At 41.1% G+C, this 27474-nt stretch overlaps 1 pseudogene; it reads left to right on the top strand.

Moving 5' to 3' along the window:
* Positions 1-1897: 1897 nt before the first annotated feature.
* Positions 1898-25577, top strand: LOC113883892 (annotated as a pseudogene).
* The last annotated feature ends 1897 nt before the right edge of the window (positions 25578-27474 follow it).

Consider the following 27474-nt stretch of genomic DNA (forward strand, 5'->3'; position numbering starts at 1 on the left):
CGCTCAGTTGTTTCCAACTCTTTGTCACCCGCCAGGCTCCTCCGTCCATGGGGATTCTCCAGCCAAGAATGCTGGAGTGGGTTACCATGCCCTCCTCCAAGGACTCTTCCCAACCCAGGGATCGAATCCAGGTCTCCCGCACTGCAGGCAGATTCCTTACCATCTGAGCCACCAGGGATGCCCCTACAAGAAGGGTCTTCTAGCTAATGTAGGTGAAATTTATTGAAGGCTATCAGGTGGCTCACAAAATGGATAAGAAAGGACATGCATGCATGCTAAGTTGCTTCAGTTGTGTCTGATTCTTTGTGACCCTGTGGACCATAGCCCACCAGGGTCCTCTGTCCAAGGGATTCTCCAGGCAAGAATACTGGAGTGGGCTGCCATGGCCTCCTCCAGCGGATCTTCCTGGCCCAGGGATCAAACCTGCATCTCTTATGTCTCCAGAATTGGCAGGCAGATTCTTTACCACTAGCACCACCAAGGAAGCCCCTCCAAGAAGAGTCTAAGAACAGCTTAACAGTCTACTCAGAGCATCTATGGTACTTTGAATGATCACCTTGGCTGTAAAGCAAGGATAAGCCAGCATCAGTTACCTGGCCTAGCTTAGTCTTATGACTGGGCAAGGGGAGGCCACCTTGATTAACCAACCCAGCAGACCCTAAACACTGAGGGAAAAGTAATCCCTCATGGAAATTAGAGTGCTTTAATCCAATGAAGACATACACAGGGACTTCCCTGGCTGTCCAATGGTTAGAATTGGATCATAAAGAAGGTTGAGCGTTGAAGAATCGATGCTTTTTAATTGTGGTACCGGAGAAGACCTTTGAGACTCCCTTGGACAGCAAGGAGATCAAATGAGTCAATCCTAAAGGAAATCAACCCTGAATATTCCTTGGGAGGACTGATGCTGCAGCTGAAGCTCCAAAACTTTGGCCACCTGATGCAAAGAGCCGACTCCTTGGAAAAGACCCTGATGCTGGGAAAGATTGAAGGCAGGAGGAGAAGGGAGGCAAGAGAGGATGAGATGGTTGGATGGCATCACCAACTCAATGGACATGAGTCTGAGCAAACTTGGAGATAGTGAAGGACAGGGAAGCCTGGTGTACTTCAGTCCATGGGGTTGCAAAGAGTTGGACACAACTTAGTGACTGAACAACAGCAGTCATGGTTAAGACTCAGCATTTCCAATACAAGGGATGTGAGTTCATCTCCGGTGGGAGAACTGAGATCCCACATGCCGTGAGGCCACAAAAATGAAGGCAGACATATACAGTACTGGGTGTACTGTGTATTTTCCCCAGTGTATTTTTCTCAATAAACCCAAATCTGTCCATATATAAATTCTTGGCCTTGTCCATTGTACTATTCTACTTCTTAAATATGGTAGCAAGCTAGAGCCCTTGTTAGCTAGATGTCAGAAAGTTAACAGAGGAAGAAGGAGGTCACAAGGGACAAAATGGAGTAGATCAGATTGCACAGTGATTTTATAAATACTTCTTTCTGACCAATATGGTATGTTCTTAGCTAAGAGTGATTCTGATTTTTTCCGCTTGGTCCAATGAAAATCAAACAGAGTTAAACAGACCTGGGTCTGATTCTCTGTTTCACCACCTACTGTCTGTATAACTCGGGGCAAAGCAAAGTGAGCCTCATTTTCTTCATCTGTAAAATAAGCTAAAACCCACCACCTTACCATATTGTTATGGCTTTAATTGAGCAAACCTGTTAAGTGCCTGACATATAAAATACTCCCAGTAAATGTCACTCTCCCCCTAGTCCCTGTCCCAGTGTACTGAAAAAGATTATATGGTGTTAGCAATTTTAGTATTCTGAAGATTGTATGATTCATTTCTTCTGAAGATATAGTTTTTCTTACAGAAGAATATCCAGTTATTTCATGATGGCATTTGCACCTCCAAAAAACACAAATGGTTCCAAAATGCAGACAAAGATGAGTACCTGGACACCCCTAAACCATCAGCTTTTGAATGACTGGGTGAGTAATAACAACTATCGTATTAGTTGAAATCATACTTTGAAGGAAAAAAAGCATTAAAAGTTTGGTAATCAAAACATGAACAGGAATTGCTTAGGATTGTATAGGGGATAAAAAAAAAAACAACAAAATGAAGGATTTCTTCAAAAATTTTAATTGAAAAAAACTGAAATACATTTAGAACAAAAATAAAGAAAACTTTAATTGAGCCCCAGTTACATGGCCAGAGTTGGCAAGAGAGACAAAGTTCCTGCTTAGAAAGAAAGATCTTAGGGACCTCCCCGGTGGTCCAGTGGCTAAGACTCTTTGCTCCCAGGGCTGGGGCCCAGGTTCTATCACTGGCCAGGAAATTCAGTCCCACATACTGCAACTAAAGACCTTGTGTGCTGCAACTAAGACCCAGCACAGCCAAATAAAGTAATAAACATTTTTTAAAGATTTAGGAGATGAGAAGGAGGAGTGTCTACCAGCTCCCCTTCACCTCCATATCCAACTGGTTTTCAGGTTCTGTGAGTCTTCCTCCGAGGTCTCTTCATCCAGACCCCTTTTCTCCTTTGACTTGTACACATCCAGCTCCACATTCTCAGTTCACACACTCACCCCCCTTTGCCTGGCACATTGCAGTAACCCCTCAGCTGGTTTCACTGTCTCTAATCCATCCTCTATTCTGGTCCCAGAATGATCTTTCTAAAATACCAAACTAATCCTATGAAGCAAAAGCGATAACAGACTGCTCCAAAGAATAAATTCCACCCTACCCACCGTGCATAGCACTGAGGACCCCTTCATGTGTGTTAGTCACTGAGTCATGTCCGACTCTTGGACACCCCATGGACTATAGCTGGCCAGGCTCCTCTGTCTGTGGGATTCTCCAGGCAAGAATACTGGAGTAGGTTGCCATGACCTCCTCCAAGGGATCTTCATGACCCACGGATCGAACCCAGTGTCCTTTATATCACCTGCATTAGCAAGTGAGTTTTCTATTTTAATTTATTTGGTTGCAATTTTGTTGAAGCATGTGAACCCTTAGTTGAAGCATGTGGGATCTGGTTCCCTGACCAGAAATCAAGCCCAGGCCCCCTGCACTGGGAGCATGGAGTCTTAGCCCCTGGACCACCAGGGAAGTCCCAGCAGGTGAGTTCTTTAACACTGGCTCCACCTGGGAAGCCTGAATAGCTTTTGTCAAATTTTATGAGAATTTCTAGGGAATTCCCTGGTGGCCCAGTGGCTCAGAGTCTGTGCTCCCAATGCAGGGGGCTGGGTTCCATCTGTGTTCAGGAAACTAGATCCCACATGCCGCAAGAGTTTGCATGCTGCAGCTAAAGAACCCACATGGCACAACTAAGACCCAGTGCAGTCAAATAAATAAAAATGTTTAAAAATTTCATGATTATTTCTAGATGAGCAATGATAAGAGAAATAACAATTTCTATTAGAAATGATATTTATTTTGTTGTTCAGAACTCCCATTTTATCACCCCCCTGCCATTTTTAGTTTGGTTTAGTTAGGTTCTAGTTTGGAGTAAAACTATTTTCAAAAATCTTAGCCTGCCATATGTAAAATAGATAGGCAATGGGAATTTGCTGCATGGCTCAGGAAACTCACACAGGGGAACTGTATCAACCTAGAGGGGTGGGGTGGGGAGAGAGAGGGGCTGCCAAGTCACTTCAGTCGTGTCCGACTCTGTGCGACCCCATAGACGGCAGCCCGACAGGCTCCCCGGTCCCTGGGATTCTCCAGGCAAGAACACTGGAGTGGGTTGCCATTTCCTTCTCCAATGCATGAAAGTGAAGTTGCTCAGTCGTGTTCGACTCTTCGCGACCCCATGGACTGCAGCCTACCAGGCTCCTCCGTCCATGGGATTCTCCAGGCAAGAGTACTGGAGTGGGGTGCCATCGCCTTCTCCGAGACAGAGGGAGGGAGGTTCAAAAGGGAGGGGATATATGCATACCTATGGCTGATTCATGTTGAGGTTTGATAGAAAACAACAAAATTCTGTCAAGCAAAATCCTTCAATAAAAAAACAATTAAAATAAAAAAAACTGTCAAATCACTATGTTGTACACCTGAAACTAACATCATATTGTATGTCAATTATAATTCAATAAAAATTAAATATAATACAAATTAAAAAAATCTTGGCCCGTGTATATACCCATATGTATGTGAATGAATGTATCAGTACTTAGACACACACATGGAATTTGCATATGTATACAGCAAACTGATAATAGTGTGTGCACATGTGCTCAGTCTTGTCTGACTCTTTGCAACTCCACAGACTCTAGGCCTCCAGGCTCCTCTGTCCGTGGAATTTTCCAGGCAAGAATATTAGAGTGGGTTGCCATGCCCTCCTCCAGGGAATCTTCCCATCCCAGGGATTAAACCCACGTCTCTTTATGTCTCCTGCATTGGCAGGTGGGTTCTTTACTGGTTGAGCCACCAGAGAAGCCCAGCTATCAATAGTGGTTTCCCCTAAAATGTTGGACAACATGGAAGAGTGGGAGGGAAGTCTGTTGGAAGAGAGAGTTTTGTTTTTTACTGTATACAGTGCAATGATATTTAATAATTTTAAAAACAGATATAAGTAAAAGCGAGCAAAGAACAGTAATGCTGAGAATTGAAAAACACAGGTTCCAGATCAGCTATACTAAATAATCTCCTGCTTGGCTTCAGTGAGTCTCTTATGCCTCTGATCTTTACTACCTGCCTTTGGAAATTGAGTGGCTTGGATCAGATGACCTCAAAGGCCCCTTCCAGGTCTAACATTCTGACACTGTGAAAGGGGTTAAAAATAGATACCTAAATTTACAGCTGGGCACACCGTGTCCATACGATACCTTCAAGGGCTTTTCTACACTTCTACAACAGGGCATTTGCCAGTGATCAGCGTAATTTTGAGGTCCTCTTTTTTTGTTTTGGCCACACTGCACAGCATATGGGATTTTAGTTTGCTGGCCAGGGATAGAACCCAGGCACCCTGCATTGCAAGCGTGGAGTCTTAAACACTGTACCACTAGGGAAGTCCCTGGTTTTTGTTTTAATTTTGCCTTTTTTCTATTCTGTAGTAAAATGAAAAATATGAAACTGTTTCAGTCTAAAATAAACCTCATAGGAGTTTAACTTCACAAGAGGCTTTAAGCAGAGAGATTGAATTCAAATGTAGATGCCAAACTTATAGCATCCTCAGATTACAAGATAATTCAGGACTTGTGAAAACGTTGAGAGGAGGAATGTTTTATAAGTATGTATTTCTTTGCTGTCTAGTGTAGGTTTTTTTTTTTTCCATCTAGTGTTTTAATTGAAAGTGATGAACATTTCTTTTTTTTTTTAATATGGTTCACACATGTAGTACAGTACATGTAGTACAGTACACATATAGTTAAAAGGGTGTTCTGAGAAAAAGCACCTAACCACCATCCATCGGTCATAATTTAGGAGCCCCAAAATGTCTGATGCCTCCATGGTAAGGATGTCACATGGTGAAATATGGAACCACAGTGTCAACACACTAAAATAACAACCATGGGATTTTGACTTAACAGCAGGCTCTGAATAAACTGTGATGTGAGTAAACTGTGATGTAAGCCAACCGCAACATTCTGCAAGGAAAGATGATTCTCTCTAATGTTTTCCACTAGAAGTGATACTATTTCCGGGCTCTTTTTTTATTTTAATTGAAGTATGGCTGATTTACAATGTTGTGTTAGTTTCAAGTGTACAGCAAAGGGATTCAATTATACATATCTATTCTTTTTCAGATTCTTTCCCTTATGGGTGATTACACAATATTGAGTAGTGTATGTACTATAAGTAGGTCCTTGTTGGTTATTTATTTTATATATAACAGTTTGTATATGTTAATCCCAAACTCCCAATTTATCCTTCCAACCCTCTTCCAGCTTTTTAAGATCAAAAATCTGATTGCAAAGCCTTGGAATGAAGACTTGCTCCCAACCAGAGACTGTAAGATTCTGAGTCTGCCTGAGGACCTGACAGTTAAATAATTTGTTCCAAATTATACTTCTTGTCAAGGGTAGAGTCAGAACCAGATCTGAGTTTGTCTAGTGTTTCTCTTTCTGCCCCTCATGCCTATCAGTTCCCACCTGACTCTAATTGCCTTTTGGTGAAGAGCTGGATTTGCTTGGACTCTGCTTAGACTTGGTCATTGGCCCTCTAAAGACCCTATCTCCTACCCTCTTTATTTGATTTTATTATCACTGACTGACTTTATTTATTATTTATTTATTTAAATATTTATTTTATTTATTTGTTTGACTGCACTGGGTCTTCATGATGGCATGCAGGATCTCTAGATGCGGCGTGTGGAATCTTTTTAGTTGCAGCAAGTGGAATCTAGTTCCCTGACCAGAGATGGAACTCGGGCCCCTACATAGGGAGTTTGGAGTCTTAGCCACTAGACCACCAGGGAAGTCCCCCTGCCACTTTCTTGCTGACTCTCCACACCCCTTCAAGTCGGTGCCCCTTTCTTTCTGATGCCTTCTGTTGTCATTGGACACCATGATGGTCCTCCCAACCTCCTTTTGAAAGGAGGTTGTCATCCTGGGACCTAATTGTTATTTTTTCCCACTGTCAGGTCAAACCATGGGCAGCAATTCATTGAGAATGTAGGGCTTGAGGTCTGAATAAGGAAGATCAAGGTTGGGGGTCAGAATAGAAAGACCATGGTTCTAGCAGGGTTTCCTAGGTGTTAGTGATAAAGAATCTGCCTGTCAATGCAGGACATGCAAGAGATGTGGGTTTGATCCCTGGGTCAGGGAGATTCCCTGAGAGTGGGAAATGGCAACCCAGTCCAGTATTCTTGCCTGGGAAATCCCATGGACAGAGGAGCCTGGCAGGCTACAGTCCATGGGGTCTCCAAGACTTGGACATAACGAAGCACAAGAGATGGGAATACCAGACCACCTGATCTGCCTCTTGAGAAATTTGTATGAAGGCCAGGAAGCAACAGTTAGAACTGGACATGGAACAACAGACTGGTTCCAAATAGGAAAAGGAGTTCGTCAAGGCTGTATATTGTCACCCTGTTTATTTAACTTATGTGCAGAGTACATCATGAGAAATGCTGGACTGGAAGAAACACAAGCTGGAATCAAGACTCCCAGGAGAAATATCAATAACCTCAGATATGCAGATGACACCACCCTTTTGGCAGAAAGTGAAGAGGAACTCAAAAGCCTCTTGATGAAAGTGAAAGAGGAGAGTGAAAAAGTTGGCTTAAAGCTCAGCATTCAGAAAATGAAGATCATGGCATTCAGTCCCATCACTTCATGGGAAATAGATGGGGAAACAGTGGAAACAGTGTCAGACTTTATTTTTCTGGGCTCTAAAATCACTACAGATGGTGACTGCAGCCATGAATTTAAAAGACGCTTACTCCTTGGAAGGAAAGTTATGACCAACCTAGATAGCATATTCAAAAGCAGAGACATTACTTTGCAAACAAAGGTTCGTCTAGTCAAGGCTACGGTTTTTCCTGTGGTAATGTATGGATGTGAGAGTTGGACTGTGAAAAAGGCTGAGCGCCGAAGAATTGATGCTTTTGAACTGTGGTGTTGGAGAAGGCTCTTGAGAGTCTCTTGGACTGCAAGGAGATCCAACCAGTCCATTCTGAAGGAGATCAGCCCTGGGATTTCTTTGGAAGGAATGATGCTAAAGCTGAAACTCCAGTACTTTGGCCACCTCATGCGAAGAATTGACTCTTTGGAAAGGACTCTGATGCTGGGAGGGATTGGGGGCAAGAGGAGAAGGGGACGACAGAGGATGAGATGGTTGGATGGCATCACTGACTCGATGGACGTGAGTTTCAGTGAACTCCGGGAGTTGGTGATGGACAGGGAGGCCTGGCGTGCTGCGATTCATGGGGTCACAAAGAGTCAGACACGACTGAGTGACTGAGCTGATCTGATCTGAAGCACGCTTGCACCACATGGCTTTTTAGTGAGGAACCAAGTATATTATTCAGCTGAACATACAGTCTGGAACCAATGATTTTTCTTTATAATCTATAAAGATAACCCTTTGGGCCTCTGCTTATCCTCTCTAAAACAGAAAAAGTGAACCAACAGATCCTAAGATTCCTTTTAGCCCTAAAATTCTATAACATCTTAATTTCCTGTTGTTGTTCAGTCAGCAGGTGTTTTGTGGAGAGCTTCCCCTGGAGCCTGTGGATCATATAAGGGAAAGTAGCTGTAATCTACCTGGGAAGAGAAAATGAACAGAATCATCTGGCGGGCAATAGCGAATCCTAGAAAGGGCAGGTGGAGCATGGGCTGCAAGTGGAGGAGGAGTTGAGAAGAGTGAGACCAGTGGGTGCCAGAAAATTGCTGGTGCCCGAGACTTAGGAGGGGAATTAGATGCTTGATAGGACTTTGTTAGACACAAGAGAAGGGTTCAGGAAATGTGTGAATCCTGATTTTTCTCTTTTTTTGTTATTCTTTATTTTTTCTTGGCTGCACTGAGTCTTCATTGGTGCACGAGGGCTTTCTCTAGTTGCAGCGAGTGGAGGCTACTCTCTAGCTGCAGTACGTGGACTCTAGGCCGTGCAGGATCAATAGTTGTGGATCACTGGCTTAGCTGCCCCGAGGCATGTGGAATCTCCCCGACCAGAAATGGAACCTGTATGTCCTGCATTCACAGGCAGATTCTTAACCCCTGGACCACCATGAAAGCCCTGAATCCTGATTTTTCAGTCTTCTGAAAAATTCTATAGGTTTTTAAATTTTATTTTATAGGCTCTCTTCTATTTTCCTTTTCTTTGTTTGCTCTTTTTGACCACTTCATTGGCCTGTGGGACCTTAATCGCCCAACCAGGGATTGAACCCTTGCTTTCTGCAGCAGAAACACAGAGTCTTAACCACTGGACCACCCAGGATATCCCCTCTACATTTCTATTATCTAGAAATTCTGAGATCATCTGTCACTGTTATTTGAGGGTCCTAGTAGCCCAAGGGGCAGTTAATTAGGAGGGAGGAGAAAATGGTATTCTTTCTCTTCTTCTCTAAAGTATAAAAAGTGTCAACTTGTGATATATGATATTCCCTGGTTAGTAGCAAAGATGGCATTTTACGGCCTTGAGGTTGTTGTTGAATCAATTATTTCAGTCTCCGTTTTGCCTGCCCTTTGAAAGCAGAATTTGAGAGTCTAAAAAAAGAAAGGAAAACAGATCTGTTGGAAGCATGGAACCAGCTCCTCATCCTCCTCCACAAAAGGGAAGAAATAGCCCTGAGCTAGTTTCTAAATAGGAATAGTGCAAGAGAATTTAGAAAGTGCCAGGAGGAAGGGAAAACATGGAGCCCGATTTTGAAAGCCCACAGAGCGCAGGGTGGGCGCCAGAGAGACAGTCACGCCTGTTACCTGCTGTCTCTTGCTTCCTGGCTCCAGCTTGCCCTCCTCTGCCAAACCTCCTCACTCGAGTTGTCCCTTCCTCACCCATTCAGATAGATACACAAGTGACTGAAGCTCAGGAAAACACCTCTCCACTAATATGTAAATACACTCACATGGTAGCCATACATCCAAAGGATATTCATTTGTCACAAGCATATTCATTCCTTCCAGCAAGCTTGAGCACTTGTAATATGCCACATACAGCACTCTGCAGTGGAGAAGTCAAGGTGAATAAGACATAGTTTCTGTCCTCAATGGTATATAACAACAAACCTATACAGATAAACACTGAGCTATAAGCCCAGAGGTGCACATATGCAAACATATATGTAATGTACACCCACTGGTATGTGAACTCATGAAATAAAAAAAAAACAGAGCTACTCACTCATAAATTTCACAAGTTCTAATACTAGTCATGCTGAAACATTTGGAGGGAGGTTGTCCGTTTTCCTATTTTTCCTTTGTCAGTTTTGTCATCGCCTTTCATATTCCAAAAACGATTTCACTTTATAGTTCCATTCTTTTCTTATTTCTTGCCTTTAAAAAATTATTTATTCTCTAAGATGAATTGTCTCACATGGAGAAACTGAGAAAAAGGAAAGTTTGCCCAAGTTATAAATAAAGTTACCCTTTCAGGTACAAAATCTGTCTCTTTATACTCAGTTGATAAAATGGAAAAGACTGGCAATATTTAGTGATTGATCCTTTAATGATGTCTTTTTTAAATTCATTTATTTTATTTTTGACTGTGCTGGGTTTTCATTGCTGTGCATGGGCTTTCTTTAGTTTTGGCAGGCAGGGGCCACTCTCTGGCTGCAGTGAGCAGGCTTCTCATTATGGTGGCTTCTCTTGTTGGGGAGCAGGGCTCTAGGGCATGCAGGCTTCAGTTCCTGTAGCACTTGTGCTCAGTTGCACCTAGGCATGTGGAATCTTTTGGCACAAAGGATTGAGCCAATGTCCCCAATGATGTACACAATGTTTCTGGAAGACTTTACATATCCTCTGGAGAAAGAAATGGCAACCCATTCCAGTATTCTTGCCTGGAAAACCCCATGGACAGAGGAGCCTGGCAGGTTACAATCGTGGGGTCGCAAAGAGTTGGACATGACTGATCGACTTCACTTTACTTTTACTTTTACAAGAAAAGGGGCAATATTGATCTCCTTCAGACAGGAAAACTGTCTAAAGGGTGGAAGAGACTCTTACCTGGAGAGCCTTTTGTGTCTTTTGAATTTTTAATCATGTGAATGTTTTTAATCATGTGAAGGTAATATCTATTCAAAATAATAATAAAATTTTATAAAATAAATTCACTAAAAATGGCAAAATGAGAAATACACGAAATTTAAAATCTAGCTAAGTTTTTCTCATATTGTATTTGTGTTTTTAAACTAACTTTGTTACCAACAACTTAAAAAAGAGACTTATAAAAAAAGCAAATAGATAAAATAAAAAGGGACATATTTAAAATGACTATATTTGCATTTTCATTCTACTTACTATGAATGTAAATCCCTAAATTAATATAACCAGGGCTAATGTTCAGGCAGAATTCATTGGTATGGCTGAGCAGCCTCTGCCGATTTTGATTGGTTGATAGCATTGCCAGTTGTTAAACATTTTTAATATCACCCTGGATAAAATTCAAGGTCTTCAAACTTTTAAAAAGATCTTGTTAATTCTTTTCTTTTACCATAACTAATAGAAGCCTATATTTCAAAGGTCACTGATATTTGCAAAGATCACTAATTATCTCTCTACTCCAATCAGCCAAACTATAGGGTCAGGCATGGTTTTACCATGCTCCTTGTTGTACATTGCTTGATGCTATCAGGCATTTAATAAATATTTTCTAAATGAATAAATGGTACTCACTGGTTTTTCTCTTTTGCCCAACAACAAACTTATTCCATAAATCCACTAGATTATATGGTAATCTTTACAGCTCCATGAAAGCCACAGGAATTAAGTTTGAAGGGGATATTTCCAGTTTATTTTTATTCAGTTTTCTCTCTCCAGTTTAGGTTTAGGCTTTATTTGTCTGTGTGTTTTATGAACAACATAACAGATTGATAGCATAAGGAATGCATTTTCAATAAAAAAAAAAAAAAGAAAGGAGAGAAGTAAGTAAGCATACAGGGTTTTTTTTGTTGTTGTTTTTAATTTTCCTTTATTTATGGCTGTGCTGAGTCTTCCTCGCTGCACAGGCTTTTCTATAATTGTGGTGTGCAAGCTTCTCATTGCCAGGGCGTCTCTTGTTGCAGAAACTGGGCTCTAGAGCCTTCTCATTTAAGTTGTGGCGCATGGGATCAACACAGGCTCAGTAGTTGTGGCACACGGGCTTAGTTGCTCTGCTGCATGTAGGATCTTCCCAGATCAGGGATCAAACCCATGTTACCTGCATTGGCAGGTAGATTCTTTACCACTGAGCCACCAGGGAAGCCCAAGGATACTGATTTTTAAACTTAGCATTACTTTGGATTTTCATTGTACGAGTCAAGTATTGACCTTAAAGCTCAATCTCATATTAGAAGTAAAGTCACTTTTAAAAACAATCTGGATAGTAAGGGGCAAGATGTAATGTGAAACCTATTCAATGATAGACAATCCAAAAAGTATTTTATATTTAGCCATGTGTGCATGCTCAGTCGTGTCTGACTCTTTTGCGACCCCATGAACTATAGCCCACCAAGTTTCTCTGTCCATGGGATTTTCCAAGCAAGAATATTGGCGTGGGTTGCCATTTCCTTCTCCAGGGGATCTTCCCAACCCAGGGATCAAACCCAGGTCTCCTGCATTGCAGACAGATTCTTTACCAGCTGAGCCACCAGTGAAGCCCAGGATAATATAACCAAAAAGCAAAAAAAAAAAAAAAACAAAAAAACAAAAAAAAACAGCCTCTTCCTTCATCTTGACCTCACTGCCTGAGAACTTTCCTTCCTTGCCATTTGGTGTGTGATGAGTGGCGCTGATGCCCTAGCAATGGTCCTCACATCTTGAAAGTGCAGCAAGAATCCTTGTAACAACTACTCTGAAAATGGGATTTTCACAATCCTATTGTCAAGAAATCCCGAAAGGCATTAAAAGTAACTGTAAAATATAATTATGATATGATATAAGATAGTATTGTTGCTGTTTAGTAACTAAGTCATGTCTGAGTCTTTTGCGACCCCGTGGACTGTAAACCCACCAGGCTCCTCTGTCCATGTGATTTCCCAAGCAAGAATACTGGAGCCAGTTGCCATTTCCTTCTTCAAGGGATCTTCCTGACCCAGGGATTGACCCCCTGTCTCCTGCTTGGCAGACGTATTCTTTTCCACTGAGTCACCAGTGATGGTCATATAAGATAGTATAGCATAAAATAATGTAGCACAATGTCGTATACTAATTATATGATATTAATATTAAAAAGGAACTAACTGTAAAATGAGGTATCATACATGGTACTAGGATAAGAAAACGGTCTTAGCTGCTCCCCTACCTCACACATTAGATCCCTGGCTGTGATGGTATGGCTCTTTTTTCTTGAAGAGCTGAAGCAAGTGATGTGGGACAGATATATATACTATATACTATATATATATATATATATATATATGTAACATAGATTTGAAAAAAAAAAAAAAACCCAGGAACCTACTGTATAGCACAAGGAACTATATCCAATATCTTATTATAACCTACAGCGGAAAAGAATCTAAAACAGAGTATATGTGTGTGTGTGTGTGTGTGTGTGTGTGTGTATACATATATAAATCAATATGCTAGATACCTAAAAGATTGTAAAATAACAATGCTTCAATTTAGAAATTTTTTTAAAAAAGAGAAAGATACTGGGCGATTACCAAGTTCATGTAGAGTTAATTCTTCCATGGATTATCTACTTTTTGGATTATTCCCAGCACCTTTTAAATTCCAAGGGGATTTCCCCCAGCTGTTAAGCATTCTTCTCAGTCATCTACCCACCTTCAACTGGTAGAAATTCAAGGAATGCAAATTCGTTTTCTATTAGACTAAATAAACACAATTAGAAAGGAGAAACCCCCAAGGCAAGAACACCTATCAAAGCCAAATATAAATTATCTTTGACTGTTATAATCAGGGAAATAAATGAGAAACCAATGTAATTATCTTTTTAATCTCTAGAGGAAAAGGTTTGAATGTTTTCTTTTATAGATTTCTTCAGCACTTTATAATCCTAATGCTCTTTTATATTCATTCTAAATCACTGTTCTTCAATCTGAGCCTGTTCCCTTCTTCTGGGCATCCATGACAATAATTGAGCTGACCTCAATCCTTGCAAATGTGCTTCCTGTCCTTGTTAATGTACAAACATGGTACCTTTATGCTTTGCAATTTAATTATTGTATATCTAATGATTTACCCCTCATGCTTATTATTTTTAACATCACTATGATATTTTCTAACAGGGGTCCCCAACCTCTGGGCCACAGACCCATTGGTACCTCTCATCAGATCAGCAGTGGCATCACATTAGAAATAAAGTGCACAATAAATGTAATGCTGTAGTTTTTCCAGGAGTCATGTATGGATGCGAGAGTTGAACCATAAAGAAGGCTGAGCGATGAAGAATGGATGCTTTTGAACTGTGGTGTTGGAGAAGACTCTTGAGAGTCCCTTGAACTGCAAGGAGATCAAACCAGTCAATCCTAAAGGAAGTCAGTCCTGATTATTCATTGGAAGGACTGATGCTGAAGCTGAAACTCCATACTTGGGCCACCAGATGTGAAGAGCCGACTCATTAGAAAAGACTGATGCTGGGAAAGATTAAAGGCAGGAGGAGAAGGGGACGACAGAGGACCAGAGGGTAGGAAAACATCACTGACCCAATGGAGGTGAGTGTGAGCTAGCTCCAGCAGATGGCGAAGGACAGGGAAGTCTGGCATGCTGCAGCCCATGGAGTTGCAGAGTCAGAATGACTGAGTGACTGAACTACAATAAAATGCAATGCACTTGAATCACCCCGAAGCCATCCCTACCTGCCTGTTCCCCCCGTCCATGGAAAAATTCTCTTCTATGAAACTGATCCCTGGTGCCAAAAAGTTTGGGGACCACCGTTTATAAAATTAGCTACCATGAGTACAATGAGTCATACACTCTTTTAGGAATTTTATACATATTTTCATTTCTTTAATCTTCCCAGTAACTCTAAATTTCGATACAATTATTCCATCAATGTGACTCTGAATGGCCTCACTCCCAAAGCCCCCATGCATCCTTAATGCCGTATTTTCTCTTATCATGTTGCTGAGCTGATTCACTATTGTGAGGCATTTGGGGTTATTTCTGATTTACTGTAGTGATAATTATATCCCATAAACATTTCTTCCCTCATCATCCTGGGTCCCCACATAGCTCAGTTTCTACAGAGTAGCACGTAGCACTGCCCAAAGTAATTTTAAAGATGAATACCAATTTTCATGTTGTCTCTCAAAGAAAAATCACAGGGGATCCAATTCAGAACTCATAACACTACTTACCAGATCCCCTTTCTTCATTCCCCAGTTCTCTCACACTGTATAACTGCTGGAAAGGCAGTTACAGTCTGAACCTCCACAGACTGCCTACACGCCAAAACCCTGCAGCTCTCCTGTCTCCATATGCCCCCCACTGGCTCCTTGTTTTAGAGATCACCGCAGCATCGTGGGCTGGTCCTTCCCCTGGCCCTCACCACTCTGGTCTGGCTTCTCTATCATTCTAATAACCCATCCCCAAAGGAAAGAAGTCTCATATTATATTAGTTAGAAATATGGACTGTGCAGAAACAGGCAGAGAGGAAATCTGGGAACATTCATACATGAATACACTTTATTCACTTATTTGTAAATTAAGGTTTCTGATGTTTTTTTTTTTCTTTTTTTTTTCATTTGAGAGTCCCCCCTCCCCCTTGAATGATAGTGTCCAAAGTGAGATTGATGAGCGCTGAAAAGATCTGGTAACAGTGAATAGTTTTTGTTTTATTTAAAAATCTTTGGTTTGGCTGCACTGGGTCTTTGTTGCAACACAGGCTTTCTCCAGTTGTGGCATGTGGGCTCTTAGTTCCCCGAGCAGGTTATCAACCCTAGTCCCTTACATTGGAAGGCAGATTCTTTTTATTTATTTGTTTATGGTTGAGCTGCATCTTCGTTGCTGTGTGCAGGCTTTCCCTAGTTGTCGTGAGCATGGGACCACTCCTCCCTACTTGCAGGACACAGTCTTCCTACTGCAGTGGCTTCTCTGGTTGCAGAGCACAGGCTCTAGGGTGCTTGTGCTTCAGGGGCTGTGGCATGTGGGCTCAGGAGTTGTGGCTCTCAGGCTTACTTGCCTTGCAGCAGGTGGAATCATCCCAGACCAGGGATGGAACCCATGTCCACTGTACTGGCAGATTCTTAACCACTGGACTTCCAAGGAAGGTTTTAATCAAGAAGTACTCCAACTAATTAAAAAAAATAGATCCTATGATTACAAAGAAGTTGACTTGTCATAAGGCTTAAAATACATTTTTACTTTGTATGCCTTTTTTTTTTTTAAAGGGCTTCCCTGGTGGCTCAGATGGTAAAATCGTCTGCCTGTAATGTGGGAAACCCAGGTTCGATTCCTGGGTCGGGAAGATCCCCTGGAGAAGGAAATGGCAATCCACTCCAGCACTCTTGCCTGGAAAATCCCATGGACAGAGACACCTGATAGGCTACAGTCCATGGGGTCGCAAAGAGTTGGAAATGCCTTCACTTTCACTTTCATGCCTTTTTAGGTGGTCAATGTATTTTATGATTAAAACTAAAGTATTATAAAATTCTGATTACTTTATACTAACTAGAAAATATCTATTGATGAAATGCAATAGTGTATAAAATACAAGTAGCCCCAAACTTTCCTGTTTTCTCTTCTCTAATGGACTAAAGAAGAAAAACAGAGCTTTAGACTCTGATAACAGCTCCTTCTGCTGCTAGCTGTTCCCATAAGAACCTTTCTTTTGATTTTGGCCAGCTCTCATCTTTGATGAGTCACTAATCTTGGGACTGGTTTGGGGTCATCACTGGGGAAAATTGTGAAGTAACACAAGCGTTTGTTTGGTATGCCCCAGATTGCTTTGGCATGTACTTCCTGTCTCTGGCACTCTTTTTTTTTTTTTTTTTCCAGGTCCTCCTATCAACTTTTCCTTTCCAATCATATCAATCATTTACATATTAGTAGGACTTTAACTCGGAGAAGGCAATGGCACCCCACTCCAGTACTCTTGCCTGGAAAATCCCATGGGCTGAGGAGCCTGGTAAGCTGCAGTCCATGGGGTCGCTAAGAGTCAGACACAACTGAGCGACTTCACTTTCTTTTTTCACCTTCATGCATTGGAGAAGGAAATGGCAACCCACTCCAGTGTTCTTGCCTGGAGAATCCAAGGGATGGGGGAGCCTGGTGGGCAGCCATCTATGGGGTCACACAGAGTCAGACATGACTGAAGCGACTTAGCAGCAGCAGCAGCAGGACTTTAACTGGACCTTCCCAGGTGGTGCTAGTGGTAAAGAATCCACCTGCCAATGCAGGAGACCCAAAAGACACAAGTTCGATCCCTGGGTCGGGAAGATCCCTTGGAATAGGAAATGGCACCTCATCCCAGTATTCTTGCCTGGAAAATTCCATGGACAGAGGAGCCTAGCGGGCTCAGCAAAGAGTCAGACAAGAGTGAGTGACTGAGAACACACACACACACACAGGACTTTAACCCTATATACTCCCCCTTCTCAGAGATATTTGCTTGTATTGCCTTATCTCTAATTGTGAATGCAAAGGTTTGTTTCTGGTCCTGGAGTTTTAATCACTAATGAGCTGATGTAAACTATGGGCGAAGACTGACTGCCCAGGTGTCTTCTCTTATGGTTGTACAGACAGTCCGTGGCTTAAGATGCTTTGGCTTAGCAACTTTTTGGCTTTACAGTGATGCAAAAGTGATAGACGTTCAGTGGATACCATATTTAAAATTTTGTATTTGGGTTTTTTTGGGGAGGGGTGGCTAGCCATGTGCAGTAGGATACTTATTTATGGTTCTGGGCAGCCACTGAGCCACAGCTCCCAGTCAGACACTCGGTCATAAGAGTACAGGCCAAATACACTTAAAACCATCAGTACCCAGACAGCCATTCTGGTTTCACATTCAGTGTGCTTGTATACATGCTAAGTTGTGTCAGTCATGTCCAACTCTGTGCAACCCCATGGCCTGTAGCCCACCAGGCTCCTCTGTCTATGGAACTCTCCAGGCAAGAATACTGCAGTGGGTTGCCATTCCCTTCTCCAGGTGTAGTAGTCAATAAATTACATGAACTAGTCAACGCTTTCTTCTAAAATAGGCTTTGTGGTAGATGATTTTGCCCAACTGTAGGTTCATGTGAGGGCTTCCCTGGTGGCTCAGTGATAAAGAATACCTCTGTCAATGCAGAGACTCAGGTTTGATTCCTGGGTCAGGAAGATCCCATGGAGGAGGGCACGGCAACCCACTCCAGTATTCTTGCCTGGAGAATCCCATGGACACAGGAGCCTGCTGAGCTACAGTCTATGGGGTCGCAAAACAGCTGGACATGACTGAGTGACTAAACAACAGCAAGGATCATCAGGGTTCATGTAAGCGTTCTGAGCACGTTAAGGTAGACTGGGCTAAGCTAGAATGTTTGGTAGGTTAAGTGTATTATGTGCATTTTTAATTTATGATACTTTCAACTTATGATGGATTAATTGGGATATAGCCCCATCAGAAGTTAAAGATCTACATTTTACAAGTCTGTATATATTCTCAGTTTACGACTATGACCAGCTCCCAAATTTTTCTGTAACTCCAAGTTTTGAGGTCAAGTGCATGTCTATGTCCACACCGGCCTTGCTTGGGCTCACACACACACATGTGAGAAAGAACAGGAAGTTGGCAAAACATGGGGTGTACTTGTTAGGGAAAGAAATGCATGCAATTCGTTAAGAATAAGTTACTAAACTCACTTTCTATGCAGTTCTTTATCTCTTTCATAATGCGTCTCTGGTGTCAGACTAAACCTGGAGCTTTTTTTTTTTTTGCTTTGCTTTGCTTTTTTTTTTTTTTTCCAGTTTGACAAATGGATGGACACTCAGAGGAGAAGAATCCTGACAGTCCTGTTAGAACGCTGCTCCCTGTCACAGCAAAAGTTCTGCTGTTGAAAGCTTCAGGAGAAAATTCCAGCAGAAGCTCTGGATTTTACGACCAAGCTCCCAAAGGTGTTATCTTTATACATCTTTTCTTTCCTGGACCCCCAAAGCCTTTGTCACTGTGCACAGGCACAGATAAAGAAGCAGGGTTCGGTGTTTTGTAAAGACAGCCTAGAAAACACTGAACCTTGAGGGAAAAAAGAAAGCACGCATACAAAACCGAGCACCGACAAGATGCTCACCGCATTTCGTTTGCACAGTTTGGATTGGCCCCATCTCTTTGTGTCTGGCTGTGCACTTAGTGCTCAAAGGAGAGAAAAAGTAAGCCATCGCTAAGTGTCCGTAAAATAGTATTAGCCAGTTGGGGAAATATATACACATGTATATAATGGTTCATCATCAGAATAGCCTTATATTGCACAGCAGAGGACCATAGTAAAACTTAAGAGTGTAGAGTGCAGGCCATTCATAAATAGAAAAGCATGAAATAAGGTGCTAATGTGATAAATACAGAAGCATGTGAGACTAAAGGAGTTCAGAGTGGGCAAATGTCCTCACAGGTTGGAAAAGCATCTGACCATTATGTTCTTGCAAATAATTTCACGATGTATTCAAGTATATTTTTTAAGATATAAAATTGATAGTCATTTTGTTGATTTCTTTTCATAGTCTAGAAAGACCAGAAATTCCCTGTTACTGTGCATTCACAGGGTAACTTTAGTTTTTAAAATTAAGAAAATGAAAAAAAATTAAGAAAATGAATGCAGTAAGATAGATGACGTATTTAATAATTGGTGCTGGGACAATTGGGCAGTATCTGGAAAAAAATTCTAGAAGGATAAAAGATTGATATGAAATTATGGAAAACCATTCCCTACTCAAAGGAGGGAATTCCCTGGTCCAGTGGTTAAGTCTCTGCTCTTTCACTGCTGAGGGCAGAAGTTCAATCCCTGTTTGGGGAACTAAGATCCTGTAAGCCACCAGGCATGACTAAAGGGGAAAAAAATGTAATTAAAGGAAATCTAGGGAAGGAAGACTTTGTGAGTAATCTATAATATTCAGAGCCTCAAAAGAAAATGTATAACTTAAAATCTTTATTTATTTTATATATTTTGTATATATATTATATATGCTTTATAAATAAAGAAAGCAAGATTTTAAGTTGTGATTATAAAAGTTAAAATTTTCTCCATCGAGAAGAAAACTGTAAATAAATACAGACAGTAAACAGGAGGGAGCTCCCTGGGAGTGGTTAGGACTCAGTGCTTTCACTGATTAGGGCTCAGGTTCAGCCCCTGGCCGGGAGACTATGAACCCACAAGCTGCTGCAGTGTGGCCCCCCAAAATTAAAATAATCCGGGGAAAAACATATTGCCAGCAAAGGGGTAATTTTCTTATTTTTTACAGAACGACTATAAATCTACATTAAGAAGAAAAAAAAAGCAAAGCCTAGCAGAAAAATGAGCAAAGGAAGTGAGCAAATAGTTCACAGAAAGAAAAGCAGATGTTTCGAAAATAGATAAAATGCTTAGCCTCATTTTCATGCCATCGTTTGTGACTCAGATGGATTGAGTTTCTTTTTTAATGATAACATTTTATATTGTTAGGGGTGTGGGGAAACAAGCACCTTCATATGTTGCACCTTCATAGATAAATTGATGCAAACACCAAGGAGAGCAATTTGGTAGTACCCAATTTTTAAATAAAGATTCCTGCACATTCCCTGGCGATCCAGTGGCTTTCACTACCAAGGGTGTGAGTTTGATCCCTGGTCGGGGAACTGAGATCCTGCAAGCCATGAGACATGGCTAAAAACTTTAAAAATCTTTTTAATTAAAAAAAACAAGATTACCTTTGGCCAGTAGTTTCACTTCTTGGAATTTGTCTGATGGGTATACTTCAACACATGCAAAATGTATGTCTATATAAGAATATTGCATCATTGTTTGTAGTAGCAAAAGGTTGGAAACAATGGAAATGTCTGCTAATAGCAGACTGGTTGCAACTATCTCCTCAATATATCATCAATAAAACAACAAAGGTGCAGAATTATCCTACCACTTTGGAAGAATAAAAGAATGTACCCATATTTGTTGCTCTTCTGGAATGGCACACAAGAAGCCAGTAACAATGGTTACATTCACAGAGGGAAATGAGTGGCTACATGACAAGGATGAGAGAGGCTTTTTTTATTTTTTATTTTTTTTACAGTGTGCCCCTTGGTATCTTTGAATTTAGTATTGATGTACACATATTATTCTAAAATGGAAACAATTTGTTTTTTAAAAAAACATAGTGTTTTAAATGCCCAGTAATAGAGTATCATTCTGCCATATAAAGAATTATTAGGCAGTCATTAGAAAACATGTTTTGGAAGAACAGAGATGCTTATTATGTGTAAAATGAAGAAAGCATGATTTTAAATTGCATGCAGTTTCCCAATTTTGCTTTCATATATACCTGAAAAACAGAAAGGAAAATAACTCTACCAGCTTGTTGATAATGTTTGGTCATCTCTGATTGACAGGGTTCTGGGTATTGTTTTTCTTCAGGTTTCTCAGAATTTTCCATGTTTTTCACAATGAGAATGTTATCATTCCAGGGAGATGTGATACGAAATAGATAATCTTATCATCTATGTGTACCATATGTCAATCTTGGTAGATTTCAACATTTTATTTTATTTCCCAGAACTGACTGTGAGGCAATTGTTCTTTAGCTAGATTTAAAGTAAACAATAAAGTCATTGCACCAAGATGAGCTTTGAGCTGTTTGAAAATGTGGTGGCGGTTGTCTTACAGTTTTGAAAGAGCTTCCCCACCCTCAACTTTCCTCATTCCTGTTTAGTTTTAAACAAACAAAAAGCAGCAAAAATCAAAAACAAAGCAAAATTTTATCTATCCCCAGTGCAGGGGAGGGGGAACCCCAACTTAACTACCCAGGTCTAAACCCGATCTAAGTCAAAAGAGGAAAAGGATGAGAGTTGAGAAAAACTTTCTCCCCATCCCCTCCCTCCCAAACCCCAGATCTTGATTGAATTAACTAACCATATGAGGATTAAGGGCAGTGCAGTTTCATTCTGGGTTGCACAAAGTGGTTGTGATCTCTGTTTCTGCCTGCAGTGTTGTATAAGATCCTCTAAGCCTTTTCCTCCATCTAGATCCTGAACCTACTGTTTCTCCTATTTGTGCCCCACCTCTGCTTCCCTCTCCCCTACATGTCTTATCTTCAGCCCATAAAATAATCCTGGACATAACACACTGGCCACCTGATGTGAAGAGCTGACTCACTTGAAAAGACCCTGATGTTGGGAAAGATTGAAGGCAGGAGGAGAAGGGGACAACAGAGGATGAGATGGTTGGATGGCATCACCAACTCAATGGACGTGAGTTTGGGTAACTTTCAAACTCCGTACACAATGGATGGAAGGAGGGAGGAAGAGAGACAGATAGATAAACAGATGGATGGGTAGTGAGTTCCATTACAGAGTGTTCTGCTCCTTTTGGGGGCACTCAAACATTATTTATTATTGAGTTAACCTTGAAAAAGAGGCCAGTTTTCCAAAGATGAAATGAATGTGAAGACTAGTTACCATCTCTGCAATTCATGTTAAGAGATATGGAATGCCTAGTCTGAACTTTATATATGGACTTGACTTTAGTTTCTACTAAGACTTATTTAAAACCTGGAATAAATTATTTTAAAAACTACTACACAAAATAGGGTCACCTCCACCATTTTCTGGATATGTAGGATTGACCACAATGCTATGAAAATGGAATGTACAGAATACTTTTTAAAAAATGTGTTAATTTGGCTGCACCAGGTGTCAGTTGCAGCACGTAGAATCCAGTTCCCTAACTAGGGATCAAACCCTGGCCCCCTGCACTGAAAGCATAGAATCTTAGCCACTAGACCACCAGGGAATTCCCCAGGACAAATACTTAATGCTTCATTGAATCTTAAAGGCTATTTAGGACACATCAATATAGTATTAGTCATTGTGTTCCCTTTATATATTTAGGTAAATCATAAGCATGGAGGGAAAACAGAAGCATATCATGAAAAAAATAAGCAATGTGCCAACTGGAGTTTCTGTAGCCTTCATACAACGTTCATATGCAGACTCCCAGAGATCCTTCAGTTCAATTCAGTTCAGTCACTCAGTCGTGTCTGACTCTTTGTGACCCCATGAATCGCAGCACACCAGGCCTCCCTGTCCATCACCAACTCCCGGAGTTTACCCAAACTCGCGTCCATTGAGTTGGTGATGCCATCCAACCATCTCATCCTCTGTTGTCCCCTTCTCCTCCTGCCTTCATTCTTTCCCAACATCAGGGTCTTTTCAAATGAGTCAGCTCTTCACATCAGGTGGCCAAAGTAATGGAGTTTCAGCTTCAACATCTGTCCCTCCAATAAACACCCAGGACTGATCTCCTTTAGGATGGACTGGTTGGATCTCCTTGCTGTCCAAGGCACTTTTAAGAGTCTTCTCGAACACCACAGTTCAAAAGCATCAATTCTTTGGCGCTCAGCTTTCTTCACAGTCCAACTCTCACATCCATACATGACTACTGGAGAAACCATAGCCTTGGCTAGACGGACCTTTGTTGGCAAAGTAACGTCTCTTCTTTTTTATATGCTGTCTAAGTTGGTCATAACTTTCCTTCGAAGGAGTAAGCATCTTTTAATTTCATGGCTTCAATCATCATCTGCAGTGATTTTGGAGCCCAGAAAAATAGTCAGCCACTGTTTCTCCATCTATTTTGCCATGAAGTGATGGGACTGGATGCCATGATCTTAGTTTTCTGAATGTTGAGCTTTAAGCCAACTTTTTCACTCTCCTCTTTCATCAAGAGGCTCTTTAGTTCTTCTTGACTTTCTGCCGTAAGGGTGGTGTCACCTGCATATCTGAGGTCATTGATATTTCTCCCAGCAATCTTGATTCCAGCTTGTGCTTTCTCCAGCCCAGCATTTCTCATGATGTACTCTGCATATAAGTTAATAAGCTGGGTGACAATATACAGCCTTGATGTACTCCTTTTCCTATTTGGAACCAGTCTGTTTTTCCATGTCCAGTTCTAACTGTTGCTTCCTGACCTGCATACAGGTTTCTCAAGAGGCAGGTCAGATGGTCTGGTATTCCCATCTCTTTCAGAATTTTCCACAGTTTGTTGTGATCCACACAGTCAAAGGCTTTGGCATAGCCAGAGATCTTTAGGAAGTTCCAAAGTCTTATCTGAAGCTTAGTTTCCCCATTTGCAAGGGGAGAATATTAATTATACTACCCTTCAGGTTGTGACGAGGATGGTTAATAGGTGCTCAATAAATATTAGTTGACTTGGATTCTGTCTGAATTAACATTAAAAAAAAAGAAAAGAAAAGAAAAAGGGGTACCCAAAGCCAGTGCTCTGTGAGAACCTGGAGGGATGGGATGGGGAGGGAGGTGGAAGTGGTGTTCAGGTTGGAGGGGACACATGTATACCTATGGCCAATGTATGGCAAAACCATCATAATGTTGTAATTATCCTCCAATTAAAAAAAATCTTCCTGCCTTGTTAGGAAGCACTTCAGGTAAGAGGTAACTTGGTTGTGATTTGGAAAAAAAGGACCAAAAAGAAACTACTTGTGAATTCCAGGCCTGGTTTATCAAGTTAAAATTATGTTTGCTCTGATTCATTCATGAATGAATCCATGAATCCACTTCCCCAGTGGCTCAGTGGTAAAGAACCTGCCTGCAATGCAGAGAAGTGGATTCGATCCCTGGGTCAGGAAGATCCCTTGGAGGAGGGCATGGCAACCCACTCCAGAAAAAAAATAAAGAAGTTCTCTCAGTACCAGGGTGATGGCTCAAAACCTAGAGAAAGTGGACATGTAACCTGAATAGTTTTTTAACATTGTTTCTCCAGGTGAGCTGGCAGTGGAAGAATTTAACTGAACTGGATCACCTCTGGATGCTAAAATGTTTACGGTTTAACTGGTATATCAATGTCTCCCCAACTCCCTATGAGCAGGGTGTATGGAAGAAGCATTATATTCAAATGGTGAAAGAACTCCATGTTACCAAGCCCAAGGTAAATTTGGGAAAAGAAGAATTCCTAACATCAGCTACTTAGGAATTCTAGAACTAAGTTGGAGAAGGCCATTGTTTCAAAAGAAATATACCATGACTTCAAAATTCCCTTGTTCTAAGAACTTAACAGCTCTTTTCAAGATATGCATGTTAGTTGAAAGTAATCTGACACTCACAAACCACAGTTCCACCAGGTTATGACTTGGAGCTCCTCATTCTCTCCAGATTCCTGGATTTCTGTGTCTCTGATGCCTACAGTACACAATTCTGACACTGGGATTCTGTGGGTAATGTGCAGTATTTATTACCTATGGGTCATCAAATTTTACTTAACTAATTCAAATTTTCTGTGATTCTACCAGGCAAACTGAATGTTTATGTTTCTATCATTAATAAAGAAAAGTTTGCAAAAAATTAGTAATTAGGAAATGGCATAATGGGCATATTAAAGTTCTTTTCACTTTAGAAACTAGCAATGTAAAGTCCTTACATAGAATTGTAAACAGTAAACAGTATGAGCATAAATTTTTCTAGTGGTTTTCTATGCATTGCAACCAATGTTTATGTTCATTCTTATAGTCACAGTTAATTAGATAACTTATGGGAAATTTGTATGAGCTTTTTCTTTATGGCATGATCTATATACATGCACAGTTTGTGCATCGTGTTGTATAATAGAAGAGTTCCTGAAAATTATGTGTAAATTACAATTTTAAAATTATTTTTAAGACCACAGGGATTTTTTTTATTTATAGAAAAGCTGCAGTGAGTCCTTTTTGAATTGGAGAATCCTTTTGAAAGATGAATAGTTGGCTCTTAACATGCTGATGTACGTTTCATTTTATTGTGTTTACTTGAAGTAGAAACCCTCTACATTTAATATAGTAATAAACTGCATAATTAATATTGTTATAATTACAATGATAAAAGCAGTCTTTCTGATTTCAGTGATGGCTGTTCTTCATGAGAATTTCTTTTAAAAAGAAAAATGTAAAGTGCAGTGTTGGAAGAGTTATTTTAAAAATTACAATAGCTATGACTCCTTTTATCACAAGGCTTTCCTTAACTCTCATTCAACGTCACTCATAGCCAGGGAAAGGCTTCAATAGCTGACGCGTGGGCTGTTCTGGGTCAGAGGAGAGAAAAGTGATCAACCAGGTTGTAGAATGAAAAAAGGTTTTGAGTATTGTATGTAATACTGATTTTAATACTTGGTCTTCAACAATAACTCTTTTCCCAGAAGCCATTTATGCACTTCCCTGGTGGCTCAGACGGTAAGGAATCCACCTGAAATGCAGGAGATGCAGGTTTGATCCCTGGGTTGGGAGAATCCCCTGGAGAAGAGAATGGCCACCCACTCCAGTATTCTTGCCTGGAGAATCCCCATGGTTGGAGGAGCTTGGTGGGATACAGTCTGCAGGATCATAAAGAGTCGGACATGATTGAGCAACTGTTGGAGGCCAGCGTGAGGCACTCCAGCCGTGGCAAAGGTCATGAGGAAGGAGGCTCGACATACGCAAAGGCGGGATCGAGCCCCAGGAGTCCCCCTGGAAATCCTCGAGCATCTACCCTCATAACCAGAGCCTGCCTACTTTACTACTTTGTACTCTCACCTACACCTCTGACTTTATGGGGGGCTGTCCCCCACCACCTCGTTTGGAGAAGGAGTTAACTTAGAGCTCCAGTTAACAAAAACTCCTGGGTGCGACAAGGGTGTTTTAACCTACAAACTCCTCTGAAGGTTCTCTAGCCTGCCTGACAGGCTTGTCGGGCCACATGTGATTGCTCACAGCCTCCCAACCGTGAGAGGCACAAGATGCTTTAAACCTTCTAAAAACAGGTTCCTTAGAAAAGTTAGAAAACCATTAGTATAAGTATAGTGGGCTGATTAGAAATTGTATTGCTGAAGGGTTTTTCATTTGTTGAGCCAATGTTTGTTGCTAAGTCTCCACATTCCCTGCCCTTACACACATTAATGAATATATAGAAGAAATAAGTATTAACCTTTGATATTAATCATGTTAGACCTTAGGCTAAGTAAATTCTTTCCTTAATTAAAACCCACTACACCCTCACCCTATAGGAATGTAACTTTATCTGGTACCTTCAGAAGGTGGAGTCTTTTTGAAGAATAATCACCCCTGGAGAAATAAGTGTCCTGGTTGACTGACCGCTGTCACAAGGAGAGGGTCATAAATCGTCAGCAGGCCCCCTGGCCAGAAGATGATGTAACACCCCTAAGACCTCTGTATACATTTGTATGAAGCACCTGACTTTGATAAAAGTCAGGACTGCTGACCCCACATGACTTTTGTATAACACCTCAGTGTATAAAAACAGACCCTGGAAAATAGAGAATTGGGATCAGTTTCTCGAAATACTGGTCTCCCCATGTCGCTCTCTCTCTCAAACTCTGGCTGAGTCTCCATATGGAGCTCAGAACCCACCATGCTTACTAATTATGCCTAGGCTTCTAAGATCCGACCGGGGAGGCCTCAGTGTCTCCTCTCCTTTGGGAGAACGGAAGAATGCCTGTGGCCTACGTAAGTGGTGCAAGCTTCTCGTCTTGAAGTTTTATTGGTCTCCCGCATAAACCAAGCTACTCAGCCTCTTTTCTCCACTGAATTTTCCTACTGAGCTATCCTCATTCTGTTACTCTTTACATCTCTGATTAATATCTAATTGAAGCTATTGTATCCTTATCCTCGCCGACACCGTCCCCGCTTCGAACTCCCTGGATCAGCCGGGGCTGGACCTCGGCAAGCAACTAACACACACATATTTTAAGATGATGAATAGTTCTGATACAAGAAAGTTGCCACATTG

The sequence above is a fragment of the Bos indicus x Bos taurus genome, chromosome 25, assembly GCF_003369695.1.
Source record: "Bos indicus x Bos taurus breed Angus x Brahman F1 hybrid chromosome 25, Bos_hybrid_MaternalHap_v2.0, whole genome shotgun sequence".
Lineage (NCBI taxonomy): Eukaryota > Metazoa > Chordata > Mammalia > Artiodactyla > Bovidae > Bos > Bos indicus x Bos taurus.